Source organism: Cyrtonyx montezumae, unplaced genomic scaffold (assembly GCF_038088225.1).
Source record: "Cyrtonyx montezumae isolate F1298 unplaced genomic scaffold, pur_monq_1.0 scaffold_17, whole genome shotgun sequence".
Taxonomy (NCBI): Eukaryota; Metazoa; Chordata; class Aves; order Galliformes; family Odontophoridae; genus Cyrtonyx; species Cyrtonyx montezumae.
Window position 1 is genome coordinate 17,075,485 of NW_027071903.1, and position 17,457 is coordinate 17,092,941.

Consider the following 17,457-nt stretch of genomic DNA (forward strand, 5'->3'; position numbering starts at 1 on the left):
AGCACACCTGCAAACAGGCAATGGGCCGCATCCTTCCATCCTGCAGCGACCTGCTGGCCGCGGGGCTGAGCACGGCTGAAGAGCACGCGGGGTCCGGAGCTTGGGGTGCCCGGCACCGAGGCCGCCTTAGGGACAGGGGCCCAGCGCAGCCCTGAGTCACAAGGCAAAGGCCAGGACCAGGTAGGGAACATCCTCCCGCCTTCCCCGCTCGGGCTTTAGGTAGGACCTCTGGGGCCTCCGTAGCCCCGCCCCTCTCCTCTCCCATTGGTCGCGCCGCTCCTCTCGTCCCGGCCCCAACATGCGACTCTCCTCAGGGGGTGTGAGGGGAGGGGCGGCCTCCTCCGTACGTCATGAGCAGCGCGCTCGCTGATTGGCCGCGGGCTCCGCGGGCGGCCCCGCCCTCTGCCCAAGGCGCGCGCGGGGCTGAGACAGGCTTTGCGGGGGGGAGCGGGGGGGCAGCGCGGCGCGCGTGGGCCGGGGACAGCTGTGGCGGCACTGCAGAGGCTTCCGGGACCCCGGCAGGTTGCGGAGAGAGGCGGTGAGTGAGCTCAGCTTTCCCTGAGCCGATCGGGTGCGGAAGGGGCACGGGTGGAAGTGGACGAAGGGACCGCGCAGCGCTCCCACGGCTGAGACCGCGTGGAGCGGTCGCTGCTGTAAGTGGAGCGGTGACAGCGGTGTGATGGTGCAGCGCCGGGGAAGCGAAGCTCCCGTTCCTTTCTGCGTTGGTTTTCCCTATGCATGGGGCTGCTGTCCGGAGTCCTGCCCCATCCTGAGTGTGAACGCTCCCACGCTGCGGTCGGGACAGGTCCGGGAAGGCGGTCTTTAACCACCATCGGCCTCTGCTTATCGGCTTCGTATCCCTGCGGTGAGCATCAGTGCCCCCATCACTCGTGCCTGTGAGCACTGCGTGTCCCGTAAGCTCTCTGTGCTCGAGGACCGTTACACTTTGCAAAGAGTTTTGTACGAGAGCCTGCCAGACTGCGGTGATGCTGTGCTCTCTCTGCTTTGCTCGTGTTGTGTGCACGGGACAGCCTGCCGTGCTGCATCCTGATCGGGATGTGCAAGCTGAGTACACAGTTTAATGCTGTGTTAGCACGGAAACGAACGCATCAGAGGTGAGAAGACCAAACAGCACAGTGAGTGTATTGGCCAGGCAAGACCTCAAACCCTGTGCTGGCAGCAGGAGGGCAGAACTGTTTGGGGGAAGGATGAGAGGTCCCTCCAACCAAGGGGAGCAGTGCTAGGCGCGGGCACAGCACGCAGGGTGGGAGGATGTGGGCATGCCCTCTGCACTCAGCAGCTCCAGCAGTTGTTCTGGCATTAATTTGACGCACACCACATCTTATCCTACAAACCCTCCCTGGGAAGTGGCATGTGGTTCCACTTGTCTATTTGAAGCTCCCTGTGCAGCACATTTGCAAGTTGGCTTGCTTGAAAAGGACTTTGTCCCGTTCGGATGGGGCTGGGGTGGATACCGTGATCCAGTTGATTGTTTCCATTTTGGAGCCTTTTTGAGTATAATTTGGGAGACGGGGCTGAAAGCTTGCTTGCTTCTTCTGCAGCCCTGCATTCATTTTGCAAAGCTACTGTGATTGATCTAGCAGAAGGGAATTCATTCACCAGCAGAGCTGGAGGGCAGGCAGGGAGGACAAAACCCCACAGCAGCCTCTGAACTGAATCACAGGGTCTGAAAAGATCCACTGGGGTTAAGGCGTAGCAATGAAAAGCCATTGTCTGGAGCCTGAACCGTGGCCAAAAGCATTATTTATCCTGATTTGGTTAGTGGTTGTAGGAGGGTGTGGTATTCCCAGGGACTGCAAAGCCAGTGAGCTTAGTGGTAAGTGTGAACTTGGTGTGATTGCCTCACAGGTACCTTCAGAACCTGTATGGAGTAACTCAGTTGCAGAGCAGCAAATCCAACATCTGACTTGCAAACAGAACTGCATCTCTTGCGTGCGGGGCAAGTTTCCTGCAGGCATTGTTATGTTGGTTGGAACATGGTCCCCCACGGCTCAGGTTAGTTTGTGTCACAGATCTGGGGCACTGCTGCCCCTTTTAGCAGTGCTTTCGCAGGACAGAACAAGAGCAGATTGGTTCAGCTTAGAAATACTGCATTGGGTTTTTATGGTGTCATTCATGTAGTGGCTTTGGGCTCAGAGTGGAGCATGGATATAAAGTGAGGGATACTGGGAAATGTGGGATAGGGAGCAGTGATGGACAGCCCGTTTCTGCGTCCTGATGTGCTTTAGTGAGCGTGTTGAGATATGTGCCCAGACCTTCTCCAGACAATCTGATCTCCTGGAGCCTACAAAACTGGCCTTGGAAAACCTCCAAGTTTCTGTTTGAGCCAACAGAAGGAGCTTTTCACATGGTCTCTCTGTTTTCTGTCCAGGATGTACAGCCAGATGAGAAAGTGAGAAAATGAGAAGAAATGATAAGGAGGCCTTCCATCCCCAAAGGCTGGGATGGACCCCAAGTCTTGCCTTTGGGGGCTGGGGTTAACCGTCTTCCCTTGCTTCTCAGGTATGATGAAATTACAGGAGCTGGTCAGGAAGGCTTAATGCAGCTTTCTCCCAGCAATACCCCTGATTCACAGCATGTTGCCCAAATTCCAAGGTGAAGAATCATGGTTGCATATTTGCTGAGTTAGTCATCCTGCAGAGAAGAACAAATGGGACTGACATAGAGCTCAGAGGCATTGCTGGAGGTGAAGCTCCCCTGTCAGGGAGCAGAGCTGGGTGAGAACAGGGCAGGGGACACGTCCTGGAGGTGCCACGCAGGTCCCTGGCTGTCCCTGCCTGGCTGCAGCCTGGGCTCTATGCCCGACAAGTGCAGTGTTATGCTCTGATGCCCGCTGCTATTTTTATTTCTTTCATCACAAGCACTCTTTGCAGTAGGATGTTATTAGTACCATGCATTTCCAGCAGCTCTGAGCTGTACACCTGATAGTCCACTGTGTTCTGAAGGGACATGAAACACACCTGAAAAACCCCTTCAGATTCGTTCCTTCCCCTTTTCTTGCTGTCTGCCTCCTTCCCCTCATGTCTTTTCCTGTTTTCTGTGTGGTTTTATCTTCTGCTTTTGAAGCCCAAGCGGTGCCCATGAGTAGCTGATGAAAGCGTTCGTGTGCTGGAGTCCTCTTCTTCTCAAACCTTTTTGACAAACCTTCACCAATTGCTTTGCAATTCAGCAATTGCTTTGCATGCTTCGGAAACAGGGCTGCATCCGGGCTGTGTGTCAGTGCATTGCCACACTTCTCTTTGTCCTGAGCAGCTCTGCAAGGAGCTCTCTTCCCCATGAAGATGAAATGGTGACTTTATGTTTCTGCATTGCAGCTCTTCAAATAAGTAGAAAAGGGAATCAGCTGTCCTACAGTGATCCCTAACCGTGTCCTGGGGTGGTGTTGCTGGCCCAGGCATTGCAGTTCATGAAAGCATTGGAAAGGCACAGATATTCAGGACTAACAAGTAGAGCATTTATTCTAGGAAGAAACTGAGCTTTCTCGGAATTCGACATGGCATTTCACCCCCAAAGGGTGGATGTTGTGAAATCAGAGACGGAAAGATGAGTCTTACACTTGCTCCCCTGCAAAATCAGGCACTGCTGGCTGCTCAGGGCTGCCCTGCTCTCTTGTGTTGTGTTGTGTCCCAGCCTGGCGCACACAGCTCCTGCCCACATAGCTTTTAATTCAGGCTATCTACCTGCAACTATGTGGCAGGAAAAGGAAAGCAACCAAACCAGGCTGGAGTAAATCAAGGAGGGAAATGATGAAAGCTCTTCTGGGCCTGAAGCCTTTGATCTTACCCTCACAGCATTTAAATCCTTTTGACGTTCATAAGAGAAGAAGAGTGAACCTGTCCACACCACGGGCTGCCAGTTTCCTTAGGAGAATACTGTGGGAGACCGTGTCAAAGGCCTTGCTGAAGTCCAGGTAGACTACATCAACAGCCTTTCCCTCATCTACCTGTCTGGTCACCCAGTCATAGAAGGAGATGAGGTTGGACAAGCACGACCTGCCCCTGGTGAACCCGTGCTGGCTGGGTCTGATCCCTTTATTGCCATGCACGTGTCGTGTGATTTCCCTCAAGATCATCTGTTCCATAACTTCCCCTGATACCGAGGTCAGGCTGACAGGCCTGTAGTTCCCCGGGTCTTCCTTACGGCCTTTCTTGTAGATGGGAATCACATCGGCAAGCCTCTAATCTTGTGGGACCTCTCCAGATAACCAGGAATGCTGATAGATGGCAGAAAGTGGCTCGGCAATCACCTCTGCTAGCTCCCTCAGCACCCTTGGGTGGATCCCATCTGGCCCCATGGACTTGTGGCAGTTCAGATGGAGGAGTAGATCTCTGACCATCTCTGCTTGGATCACAGGGGGTGCATTATGCGCCCCGTCCCGGACTTCCAGGTCAGGGCAAGTACCGTGTGGACAACTGTTCTGTCTATTAAAGACAGATGTGAAGAAGGCATTGAGAACCTCAGCCTTTTCCTTATCATCTGTGGTTATATTGCCTGCCTCGTTGAGTAAAGGAGGGAAATTTTCCTTAGTTTTCCTCCTGCTGTTAATATATTTGTAAAAGGGTTTCCTGTTCTCCTTTACAGCAGTAGCCAGTCTAATTTCAAGCTGGGCTTTAGCATTTCTAATTTTCTGCCTGCAGATCTTGGCCAGTTCTCTGTAGTCACCCCAAGTAGCCTGACCCATCTTCCAGAGGACACAGACTCTCTTTTTCTCTCGGAGTCTCAACAAAAGATCCCGGTTCATCCACACTGGTCTTTTTCTCCTCCGGCTTGACTTACGGGACTCCGGGACTGCCTGCTCCTGTGCCTTTAAGATTTCCATCTTGAGGAGCATCCAGGCTTCCTGGACCCCTTTACCCCTCAGGAGCAAGTCCCAAGGGACTCTTGCAACAAGTGTCCTGAACAGGTCAAAGTCTGCCCTCTGGAAGTCCAAGGTAATAGTTTTGCTAGTCACCCTCTTGACGTCACCCAGAATAGCAAACTCCACCATTTCATGGTCACTCTGGCCAAGACAATCTCCAACCTTCACATCCCCTACTAGTCCTTCCCTGTTAGTGAAAAGTAGGTCAAGCAAGGCATCTCCCCTGGTAGGCTCTTGCACCAGCTGTGTCAGGAAGCAATCATCCACACATTCTAGAAATCTCAAGGACTGCTTCCTCTGCGCAGTATTGTATTTCCAGCATATATCAGGGAAGTTGAAGTCCCCCATGAGAACGAGTGCTGGCCATCGTGCAACATCTACGAGTTGTTTATAGAACACCTCGTCTATTTCTTCATCCTGACTAGGTGGTCTATAACAGACCCCCACCATGATGTCACTCCTAAAGACTATCCCCCTGATCCTTATCCATAGACACTCTACTTTGTCATTTCCAACCACTAGCTCTTCAACATCAAAACACTCTCTGATATAGAGAGCTATGCCACCACCCTTTCTTCCCTGTCTATCCCTTCTGAAGAGCTTGTAGCCATCAATCCCAGTATTCCAGTCATGGGAGAGGTCCCACCATGTTTCTGTAATAGCCACAAGGTCATAGTTAGCCTGCCTCACAATGGCTTCAAGCTCTTCTTGTTTATTGCTCATGCTGCGTGCATTGGTATAGATGCACTTCAGCTGAGATATCTGCCTCGCCCCTTTCTCCAGCACAGCCTCCTTAGGCTCTTTACTGGTGAGCCCTGTTTTATCCCCTTCCCCCGTCACAGCTAGTTTAAAGCTCTCTCAATGAGTCCAGCTAGCTCCTGTGCTAGGATTCGTTTCCCCCTTTGGGATAGGTGCGCCCCATCAACAGATAACAGGCCAGGAGCCAAGTAAACTGTCCCATGGTCAAAAAACCCAAAGTGTCTATCTCTACACCAACCTCTCAGCCAGTTATTCATCACCTGTGTTTTCCTAGCCCATTCTGTGTCCTTCACCGCCCCAGAAGGTATGGAAGCAAACACCACTTGTGCTCCCACCCCTTTGAACTAATCGCCCTAATCCCCTGAAATCTCTTTTCATAGTTTGCAGACTTCTCTGAGATATTTCATTGCAGTCTGCCTGAACTACGAGTAATGGGTAGTAGTCGGTGGGGCGTATCAAGTCTGGGAGTCTTCTAGTAATGTCCCTGATCCGAGCCCCAGGGAGACAGCACACTTCCCTGCGGTTTGGGTCTGGTCTGCAAATGGGGCCCTCAGTTCCCTTTAGAAGGGAGCCACCCACTATGATCACCTTCCTTTCTTTCTTAGTAGCAGCAGTCTCAATGCACGGAGGTGACTGCCTTGCCATTGGTGACCTCCTGCGGGAATCTTCCTGCACTTCACCCCTTATCACCTCTTCAACTTCCAATGCTGCAAATCTATTGCTTAGGGGTATCTGGGGACACTGGGGAGGCAGAGGGGGAGATTGCCCACAGTACCGAGCAGGGACTCTCTGCCAGCCCTCCCTATCCCTCAGATATCCCCCTTCTGCCCTACGGGGACAGGTCAGGGAGTCCACCACCAACTGTGGGGGATCTCCCTGGTACCTTTCTCTCTGGCACTCTAGGGAGTTACTCCACCAGTCAATCTCCCGCTCACAGTCCCTGATGACCCTCAGTCTCTCAACCTCCTCCTTCAATTCAACCACCATGCTAAGCAGATCTTCCACCTGCTCACACCTTGCACAGGAGAACTGCTTAGCACCCTCATCTAGTAGTAGCAGGCTCTGGCACTCCTTGCAACCAGAGACCTGTGTAGCCACACTTCTAGGCAGACCTTCTGTCTGGGTCGCCACAGCCTTCTTAAGGCAAGCCCTCTGTCTTGTAGAGACCATGGCACAAAAAAAAATAAAAACAAGGAAATGAAAAAAATTGAAAGTAAATAAATAAATAATAGTTTATAATAATATGTATATAGATATGAATTGTAATGTGATACTTCGCTGCCCTCCCTGAGCCCTTCAGGGATATACCCCTTCAGCCCTATTCAGCTGAGGGGTGTGGGCGAGGGCGCTGAAACCCTGGCAACGCCTATGCCTCGTTAACGCCTACCTCGTTAACACCTGTGCCTCGTTAACGCTTCGTTAACCTCTCGCGAGAACAGCCGTTGGGACTGCCTGCTCTCACTCGGTTCCCGAGAGACTGGAACCTCCCGAAAACCCGCCCTGTACCTCAATCAGCCACTGCAGCTCCGGCTGTGCCGACTTCAAAGCAGTTGATCACGGCCCCTAGTGTGCAGCACACAGCCCGTGCTAAATCACAGTGCTCCCAGGACAGAGAAGGCAGCTCCCCAGCTTCCTTCCAGGCCTGAACAGAGCCAGCATGGCTTCCTGCTGCTTGTTTATTTACTTATTTACCACTTTAAAAAGCTCATGGTTGAGCAGGGCAGAAAGAAATGCGTTCTGCTTGGTGCTTCTCTGAAAGTCTGATTGGCAAACAAAAAGCCCTGGCTTCGGTTCCTGGGATTTGGGCTTTTTGTTGATGTGCAGCCAACCTTTTCGGCCTGGGGACTGTCGTTTTCCAAGAAGAAATGATTCTTGAACCCCCAAAGTCTCACTGAGGAATACCTTGTTTGCTCCCCAGATATTGTCCTCTTAAAAGGCAACAGCACCGTAACTGTGTGAGCTGGGATGGGACGCAGCCCCCTGGATGGTAGCAGCACACCAGCACAGTCAGATGGGGAAACCCAGGTCAGCTCACAGGGTGCAGACAGCGTGCCCAAACCAGATGGGGTTTCCCTGCCTATAGGGAATGAAAGTGGAGATTTGTGGATGTTCTGCTGGTTTAAGATGGATGGGGGAACCCCAAGCCTTGCTAAATATAGTTTATATCTAGCTGTGCTTCAGGGCTGTCCTCTCATATGCATGTCTTTTGTGATGGGAAACCTGAGGTTGAAGCAGCTTCAAAGTACTCCATTTCTAAAGATTGCCTGGATTTTTCAAGATGAGTTTTGTTTTCTTGCCCCATTCTCTTTGCCAGTTTTGTTCTGTCCAGAGGCGTTTTCTTCACGAGCTGGGATCAGAGGGGTGTTTTCTCTCCAACCTAACTCCTGATCTCTTTTTGGATTTCTGTCTTCCTTTCACAGGAGCAGTTTCTAAACCACCCTTATCTTGCTCCACTGGAAAAAATCCTGGCTTTCCTATATCTGCTGTACAAAAGCTGCAGACAGCCAGGGGAACATTACAGCCAGCAGACTGCCCTGGATAGCTGTCAAAAAGCTGCTGCTCCTCTGCTCTCATCCATGTGGGAGAAGGGTTATCATCTGCCTGTGCGAGCAGTTAGATCCTCTAAAAGACTTTGCAGCAGATATTTGGTTTTTTTTTAATAACCATCTTTCAAAGGAGAAAAAAAATAACAATAATGGAGAAAGCCAAGAAGCAGTTTGTTCAGGTCATGGCTTTTGCTGTTCAGGTTGGCGTGTCTGGTGTAGTGCTCTCATCCTGCGTGATGGAGGATGCAGCTGTGAGCTCTGATAACCCCATGAGTGCTCGCAGAGCAGGTGGGAGCATGGAAAGAGGCACTGACAGGTTCCTTTGTATGAACTGTTCCTCCTTCTGAGCTGTTCTGGTTTTTCTCTTTAGCTCTGTAGCCGGATGAGGGGATGCAAGGAATGTGTGTGGGGTGTGGGGGGGGAGGAATTCTGCTCCTCTCTGCAGTTCAGCATTACTGAAATGGAAGCGTATGTTTGTGCAGATGAAAAATACAGAAAGTCCCTGTAGCTGCAGGTTTCCGAGGTTCACAAGGCCGCTGGGTTTTGGTAGAAACCCATCAGATGAAATGTCTGCTCCCTGCAGTTTCAGTTCATCTGATCTGTGTGGGATGATGCCAGATTCACTGTGGGCTGCGAGAAGCACCGGGGTGTATTTGCAAAGGGGAGAAATAGTGACAGCCACTTCTCTGCCTGTCCCCAGCTGCAGTAGGATTCAAGAAGCAGGTGAATTACTCTGTTTGCCCTCAAAGCAATCCGCTCGGACGTTGCTGAACTAAAGAGAAGCAATCCTTGCTGTTGAGATGGCTGAAAACCAAAGTTCAGAGGCTGTCAGCTTTCCGTGTGTCGGTCTGTCTAGCTTGGGTGACCTGTGACCAGTGACAGCAGTGCCAGGACAGCCACAGCCCCTCCAGCTTTCAGACACGGCTGTACTGGGAACCAGTTGACACCTGCACTGGGAACCAGCAGTATAAAGAGCAGTCCCAGTACAGGCTGGCCTGCATCCCACCAGCTGTACCCCAAGCGCTGTTCAGTACCCATAGCATAGAAATATAGTTGGGTTCCCCTAGGCATGATGCTAAATGTTAGATGCTTGAAGGTTGTGTTTTGTTTTTGTTTTTAGTACGTAATCACAGTTTTTATATAGACATTTCTAAACAACCTGTTCCTTCCATTCTGAGTAGCTGCTCTTCTAATCTTAGCGTCACAATAAGTGGTGCTGCCCTCCTGTAATCTTTTTGTTTGTTTCTATGGCTGCCCTATATAAACAGCTTGATTTCTTCTTGTGAATAAGCAAATCAGAGGTTAACATTGGATATGTGACCTGAGCTGTGAGCAAAGGAAGCACTGACTATGGCAGGGTGGTTTCTGAGGTTGTAGGAGTAGGAATCTAAATCAATAGCTTTTAGCAGCCTCATAAATGTTTCGTTTGTTTTCCTCAGTCCAGCGTTATGGAGCTTTGATACTGGAATAAATATAAGCTCTTAAATTAGCGTTGTCCCTGAGCTGGCTGTGGATGGTAGAAACCATTTCCTCATAATGCATTTGGATCAGCAATGGCATTTTCCCTCCCGTTGTGGAGCCCTGATTGCACACCGCCTCCCATCACAAGTGAAACGAGCTTGGCAGCCTCAGCACAGGCTGCAGGATTGCTGCTGAGGAACGTGCAGAAGCCTGGAGAGACCCTTTCCCTGCACTGTGACACAGCCCTGAGGAATGAGCGATGTCTCGGGAGCACCAACCTCAATAATTCATGGCGGCCAGGGGGAAGGAGAGATATCTTTGCAAATATTTGTCCAATACGGGCTCTTTGGAGGCTCTGGAAAACTGAGGGGGGGTAGGAACATGTGAGCAGAGCATGATTCAGGCTGCTTATCTGGCCATCAGCCTCCGCTTGAGGTCATTGGGCTGCGGAGCGTGGGAGGGCTGTGCTGCTCCGGGTCTCGGTGAGGTCAGTGAGCCAGAGCTCAGCATGGGGCTGGGGATCAGTCCTGCTTTGCCCTTATCCCCTGCGTTGTCAGATGCCCTCTGCCGGGTGCCTGGGCTCATTTCTCACAAAAGGGAATTAAAGGGGTGGCATCGGGTTGGCAGGTGATGTGAAAAATCTAACTCCTCAGTTATATCTCAGGGTTGGTTTTTCTTCAAGGCTCATTTTTCAAACCTTGGGACAGTCATAATATATATAAGCCAATAGCAATTGCATTTCCTAAACCTGCAATAATCTCCATGAGAAACTTGATTTCTGCTGAGCCCAGAGCAGACCAGTGCTTTATCCTGGATGAAATGCTCTCTTAATGCTTTTTTCTAAGGAAAAATAACTGTTCTGCAGTTTGCCAATACCCTCTAGAGACACTGAGACGATTTACCACCAAGCTTGGGTTTTTATTGCCTCATATTGTTGCTCCATTGCTGAAACCAAAGGGCAGAGTTTCCTCCCCTCTTGTCTGCCCTGCTGGGTCACCTTTCAGGAGGACGCGTGGGGGGGTGCTGCCAGTCAGGGGGCAGGAGCATTGCTGCGGCTTCAGGTTTGGGGTCCACTGACAGCGTGTGAGGGTTGGATAGCAAACATTCTGGTGCTGGCTCAGTGCCTCGCATTGCTAAGAATGAGAGAATAATGGCTTTTCTGCTTGTTTCTCTGCAGCTGACAGATCTGTCATCATGTCAGTCAGCATCCATGAGATCCGCAAATCCCGGACGAGCACGGGCTCCATGAACATCCTGCTTTTCCACAAAGCTTCCCACCCAGACTGCGTCTTGTCCCACCTGAACACCCTCCGGAAGCACTGCATGTTCACCAACGTCACCCATTGGGCAGGAAACAGGTAGTTCCCATGTCACCGTGCAGTGCTGGCTGCCTCCAGCAGGTACTTCGAAGCCATGTTTAGCAACGGCCTCCGGGAGAGCTTGGATGACGAGGTGAATTTCCACGACAGCCTCCATCCAGAGGTGCTGGAGCTGCTGCTGGACTTTGCTTATTCCTCTCGGATCATCATCAGTGAGGAAAATGCGGAGTCCCTCCTGGAGGCTGGAGACATGTTGCAGTTCCACGATGTCTGAGACGCGGCAGCCGAGTTCCTGGAGAAGAACCTGTACCCTTCCAACTTCCTGGGCATGATGCTGCTCTCAGATGCCCATCAGTGCCGGCGGCTCTATGAGCTGTCCTGGAGGATGTGCATGGTCAACTTTGAGACCGTTCACAAGAGCGAAGACTTCAACAACCTTTCCATGGACACTCTGTTGGACCTAATCTCCAGTGACGAGTTGGAGATTGAGGATGAGGAAAAGGTCTTTAAGGCCGTCCTTCAGTGGGTGAAGTATGATTTGGATGAGCGGAAGGCCTATCTGCCAGAGCTCCTGAGGAATGTCCGCTTGGCCTTGCTTCCTTCTGAATGCCTCAAGGAAGCCTTGGCTTGTGAGGACCTAATCATGGTGGATGAAAGGAACAAGCTTGTCCTGGATGAAGCCATTCAGTGCAAGAAGAAGATCCTCCAAAATGATGGGATTGTCACCAGTCCCTGTGCCAGGCCTCGCAAAGCTGGCCACACCTTGCTCATCCTGGGAGGACAGATCTTCACGTGTGACAAGATCTACCAAGTGGATCAAAAAGCAAAGGAAATTATCCCCAAAGCAGACTTACCAAGCCCATGGAAAGAGTTCAGTGCCTGTGCCATTGGCTGCCATTGTACATCTGCCATTGTACATCTGCCATTGTACATCACTGGCGGCAGAGGCTCCGAGAATGGAGTCTCCAAAGATATGTGGGTTTATGACACTGTTCACGAGGAATGGTCAAAAGCTGCCCCCATGTTGATAGCACGGTTTGGGCATGGCTCAGCCGAGCTGGAGAACTGCCTGTGCATGGTCGGTGGACACGTTGTGCCATGCTTTGGCCTCGGGAAATAAACTCTATGTGGTGGGTGGTTACTTTGGGACTCAGAGGTGCAAAATGCTGGACTGCTACAACCCTATGTCAGACGCGTGGAACTGTATCATGACGGTGCCTTATTCACTCATCCCCACAGCCTTTGTCAGCACCTGGAAGCACTTGCAGTCATGAGAGGCGGGGCTCGAGGGCTTGTTTTCAGGAGCTCAGTAAGGTAGGGGTGTCCTCTAAAATTACAGCTTACTGTTTTGCCTCAAATGCATCTCCACACCCCACGCTGAAACCACAGGCTGCAGTATGCTCCCCTTTTATGAGAAAGCTGCGTTTAAAGGCAGGAGGGACAGAGCACCAGAAGAGAATAGTCAGCTCTGTGATACTGGAGGTCTTGCTAGCTCTGTGTTCAGGATGGTCCCCTCTGCATCTTATGAGATGCATCCTCATTGGTGATTGTGAGGAGGCTGCAGCCCTTCTGCATTCATTCTGAGCTACCTGGGTGTGCCAGCATCACCCATCAGAGTGTGGGTGGGGAGGGAGGGCAGAGCCCACAGGTGCTCTCATGGATACGACAACAGAATACACCCTCTCTCCATTTTGTGTAAGCGATTGTGGTATCTACAAGTAAAAGCACTTAAATTTGAGAGTGAGGAGATAGCACAGCAACTGGAAAACATCTCAGTAGTTTGATATTTTTGCTGGTTATCTGGGTGGTCGCTTTGGAGCTGATGAAGATGCAGGCAAGTGACCCTTAGAATGCTGGGGAATCTTGCATCTCTTTTTAAGTTCTCCATTTTCATTTCAGTGGGCAGCAGAAGCTGAGAAGCTGTGGTGCATTTGATGGTTCTGGTGTTTATTTAACATCCAAACTGTTGCTTGTTATATCAGTACTTCTGAGACTTCTGTGTGAGACCTGAGTGGGAGGGAAAGGGGTTTTGTAACCAGAAGAAAAACGTGTTTATTGGTGTTTAGGGGTGTATGGGAATAAGAAGATCAGTGTCCTGTATAATTCCAATGCTCTTGTTCTCACGTGCTCAGGAAAGGTACTATTCCAGCACAACTGGAAGAGGGCAGTTTGTTCCTCTTTTCCTCCCCAGTGGGATGTTTTGTTGCCATTCTGGTTACCATTTTTGTCCCATTTGCACATTTTCAGCAATCCGTACCAAGATATAGATGGCCAGGAATGGGTCAGAGTATCTTACTTTGCACTGTAAAAACAAATGCCAACCGAGAGCAAAGTTATCTTCTCAGGAGGTCTGTAACACCTCTGCTAGTTCTGCCCACAGGTTTGTGGGTGCCAGCAATGCATGCAGCCCTGCTGTGGTGGTTGGAGGTTGCCTCCCAGTGAGCTGCAGGAGCTGGGAAACCCTCACCCATGGGGCAGGATCAGAAAGCCTCAATTAATGTTTTCCTTGGAAAGTGAGACTGTGGGGAGGGGAATTCTTCCATATCTTCATCAAAATCCACTCAGTGATACAGGGAAGAAAGAATGCTGCCCAAAGCCTCTGACACCCAGCAGGTGAAGTTCCCAAAGTGCTCTGTTTCCCAGTGATCTCTCTGATGGCAGCTGGGAAGCCATGGGGAGCTCCTGGCACCTCCACCAGGTTTTTGCCCAACATAACCACCTGTTTGTCTCTGGTGGAAAAAGCACGCAGGGTGTTATTTATAACGGGCTTTGATTTGCAGAATGCCTGGCTTCGGCATGGGCTGCACCACAGTGAGGGCATGGCGACAGTGGAAAGGGCTAAAATGAGATTTCCAAGAGCTTTCCCAGCACTAGGAGATAATGGCCTTTCCAAATTCTCCTCCTCAGGTGTTGCCTAGCATCTGTCACAGTGGCTCAGTAATCAATTTAATTAACTGCTGCTCAGCTATTAAATATCGCAGCAAAGAGTGTGAGGACTCCATCATTTTCAATGTGGGCCAATGGGGCCCCCCTGCAAGAGCTGCCTTGGAGCTGAAAATTCATTTCCTTTGGTAGCAGATGTGTCTGAATATTAAAGCTCAACACCAGCCCCACTGCTTGGAGTGAGAATGGGGAACAGCTTGAGGTGAGCAGTTGATTCTTCAGCCACTGGATAAAAACCAGTTCCCCAAAACACAGTGCTTGTACTTTCTTCTCCTACATTTTTCCTCTGTGCCCTGTTTGGATTGGGGTTAGCTCCCACAATGGGAGAGCCTCTGCTGCGCTACCTGCTATGGGATTCTAATTTGGGAAGGGGTACCCAGAAGGCAGGTGGGCACTTTGTCCCTAAGTGCTCCAGGTGCTCGTGCACTTTGGGAGCAGGCAGCCACTGCTAATCCAGAGGAGAATGTTCCTCAGCTGGGGAAGGCATAAAGCAGCTCAGCTGGAAGCGTGTCCCTTGAGGCTCAGCCTCCAAACCTCCTGGAGCCAAGGGCAGCCTGCTGCTGGTGCACCTTTGGGCAGAGCTCCCAGTGCCCCTGCCAACCATGCAGCATGACATCAACACGGTGCTCGCTGCCAGCTGTAATTCCAGGGATCAAGCATGATTAGTGGCATAAAATGTGAAATCCTGGCCTCCTCCCACGTGTGGCTGCAGAGCTGGTGAGGGTGACTGCGGTGATGGTGTGAAATGGAGGAGCTGCACTGGTGCTGATGGGACCTGCTCAGATGTGTCCACTAATTGCAGACATCACCTGGCCTCTGGAGGCAGGAAGCTTGAGTAGAGGGTGTTACATTCAGGCTTAGCTGAGGGGAGGGCTGGCCCAGCCAGCTTCAGTGTTCCCCCAGGAATTAGGGCACGATGAGGCAAATGATTGCAAATGGGGAATGCAATACTGAGCACTCTGCTAATAATGGCTCTCTGTGTTTACAAACACAAGCAAAGCCAGGCCAGGAGCTTGGGGTGTGATGTTGGGTGGTGTAGTGATGTTCTAAATGAACAGCTGTGACAGCTGAAGGGGACAGCACTGCACCTCCCAAGAGGTGATTTGGGGCAATACCAGGAGCAGGTTCTGCAAGCTTATGTCTCCAAATTAGATGTGGCTTCTACAAACTGTTCTGTATGACAGCCTCATTTCCATGGGATGAGGTCACTGATGGGCTGGGGACTGGCTCCCTGGTGCTAAATCCCCAAACCAGGAGCCAACACTGCTCCTGTACAGGTGATGTGGTGACATCGGTCCCCAACACCTCCTGCCTGCCCTGGCTGAAGCAGCATCATTGAATGAGTGCTGGTTTTGTTCTGGCAATGAAAAGCTGAATTTTGGTCCCAAAGTGCCTGTGAGGATTGCAGCAACCTGCCAGGCCCGGCACTACGTTCTGGTACTGCCAGGCTGCGGTCACAATAAACATCGGATCTGTTCAATGACTCTTTTCCTGATTATTTAATTACAGTGGAGATAACAAAGCTTTTATGAGCACGGGCTTGGCTTTTCCTTCCTGGGTCAGCTCACGCCGTGCAAGAAGCCGCAGCCTTTTGCTGCCACGCTTGCAGCTGGCCACCTTGCCTTGCTAAGCCATGGATGCCTGCAGTAGCATTCAGGACAGCCCAAAAACCTGAAGATAGTCTCCCTGCTCCTAGCCTGTTTGCTGCTGAATTGGATGCTAGAAACCTGTTAGAACCTTGCTGTTATTGCCCAAAGTCACAGCTGGTTTCTGTCAGTGGCTCCTAGGGAATGCCGTTTGCATGCATGTAACAGCGAGGCAGGCTGAGCAGGGAGGGCAGTTCTGCTGCTGTTTGTCTCTGGAGCCAGTTTATCAGGCAGCGTTGGAAGGGAGTGGCTGGCCTGGGGAGGAAAGGCAATGAAAATCAGGCTTTTCCAAACCTGGGCAGATGGAAATATGTGCAGTGTGCGCTCAGCCTCAAACTGTGCTAATCAGCTCCTTGGAAATCACAGTCATACGGATGGTTTTGGAGGAGCTATAAGATTGCTGTTGGCAATGCCTGTGGAAGCATTTTTTATAGGGAAAAGGGGCTGGGTGTCAGGGGACCCCAGTAGCTGCCAACACGCAAAACCTGTTCTGTGCATGGCAACAGCTCTGCTCCCAACACAGCAGTTAACTCCTTTTTTTCTTTCCCTCCTCAGATGCCGGCATCACATCCACATCCCCTGCCTTGCTGCTGGAGCTGACACAGCCACTGAGTCCTCTCCTGTTCCCCACACAGGGTGCCGGGAGCCTCTGACATCCCTTCCAGCACCACAGGGGCACAAAGGACCACTTGGCTGGTGGATACTGGTGGCTCGATGTGAGCAAGAAGATGGAGGATGTAAACCAGGCTGTGTCCACCAGAGTTACTTCACAGGAGGGGGGAGGGGAACGGGATTAAGAGATTTTAATATTTTTTTTTATAGCAGTGAGCTTGCCATTGGCGATACCTGCTGTCTGGGTGACATGGAAGCACTTTTATAGGGAAAAGGGGCTGGGGAAGTGGGGGAAAGGGAAAGGCTGAGCCCAGCACTCAGCACCTGGCTCTCCAGCCGCATTGCGGAGACTGCAGCTGCCGAAATACTGAAGCGTGGGAGCTACGCACAGCTGCCAGCAGCACCCAGCGCCTCAGTGGGATGGGGCAGGTGCCTTTGGTTTTGCACTGTGGATCTTTTTTGGTGTTTTCCCTCCTTCCCGGTGCTGGGCCCGAGGCCAGGCTGCTCCCCGCATACATCTGCCAGGCTGCATGCTGCCAAAATGCCAGCACCACGGCAAGATGCTTTGCCAGATAAAAACTGCTGCCTGCCTGGAGCGGGGCCTCTGCTTCCCCTCCGTGTGCTCTCCCAGCAGTGTGTGGGTGAGGGTGTAATTAGCAAACGAGCAGGAGCATAGGCCTCGCTGCGTGGTGGGGCCTAGTCGGGCCTGCGGAGCAAGCAAGGCCTCTCGCCTCCTTTCCCACAACGCGAGGCCAAAGGGAAGAGGCAGCACAGGGCTGGCACAAAGTTGGGCCTCTGTGCCCCACGTTTGGGTGATCTCTGCACTTAGGGTCACACGCAGAGCTGCCAGCTCCCGGCTGGCCCGGTTCATCCCGCTGCAGACACCCCGGCCTGCCTTTCTCCCCAGGTGAGGCAATGCACTGCCAGACATCACTGCTGCTTCCAACAGCAAAGGCCTTTTATATAGGGGCAGCACTTACCCTTCGCTGCTGGCAGGAGAACACTTTGTGCACAGCCCTTCTGCAGCACTCTCAGTGACACTTACATTTTGTAGGGTTTTTGTTGTTGCTGGTTTTTTCTTCTTCAGCTGCCTGCAAACTTTAATAAAAATGATGATCTGGGAAACCATTCATCTGGGAAACAGCTCCTCCATGTGCTGCTATCCCTGTCCCAGAGGAGCTGCTCCGAAAGGATTCAGGCTCCAGATGGGAAACATGACAGCATTGCTGCAGGGCAGCTACTGGCACAGCAGGACCTTGCAAATTAGTATTTTCTACTTTTCTAACAGTGGA

The 17,457-nt window shown here is 51.4% G+C and overlaps 1 pseudogene; it reads left to right on the plus strand.

The window, feature by feature from the left end:
• Nucleotides 1-522: 522 nt before the first annotated feature.
• On the plus strand, nt 523-12,084 carry LOC136047146 (kelch-like protein 25; annotated as a pseudogene).
• Nucleotides 12,085-17,457: the final 5,373 nt, after the last annotated feature.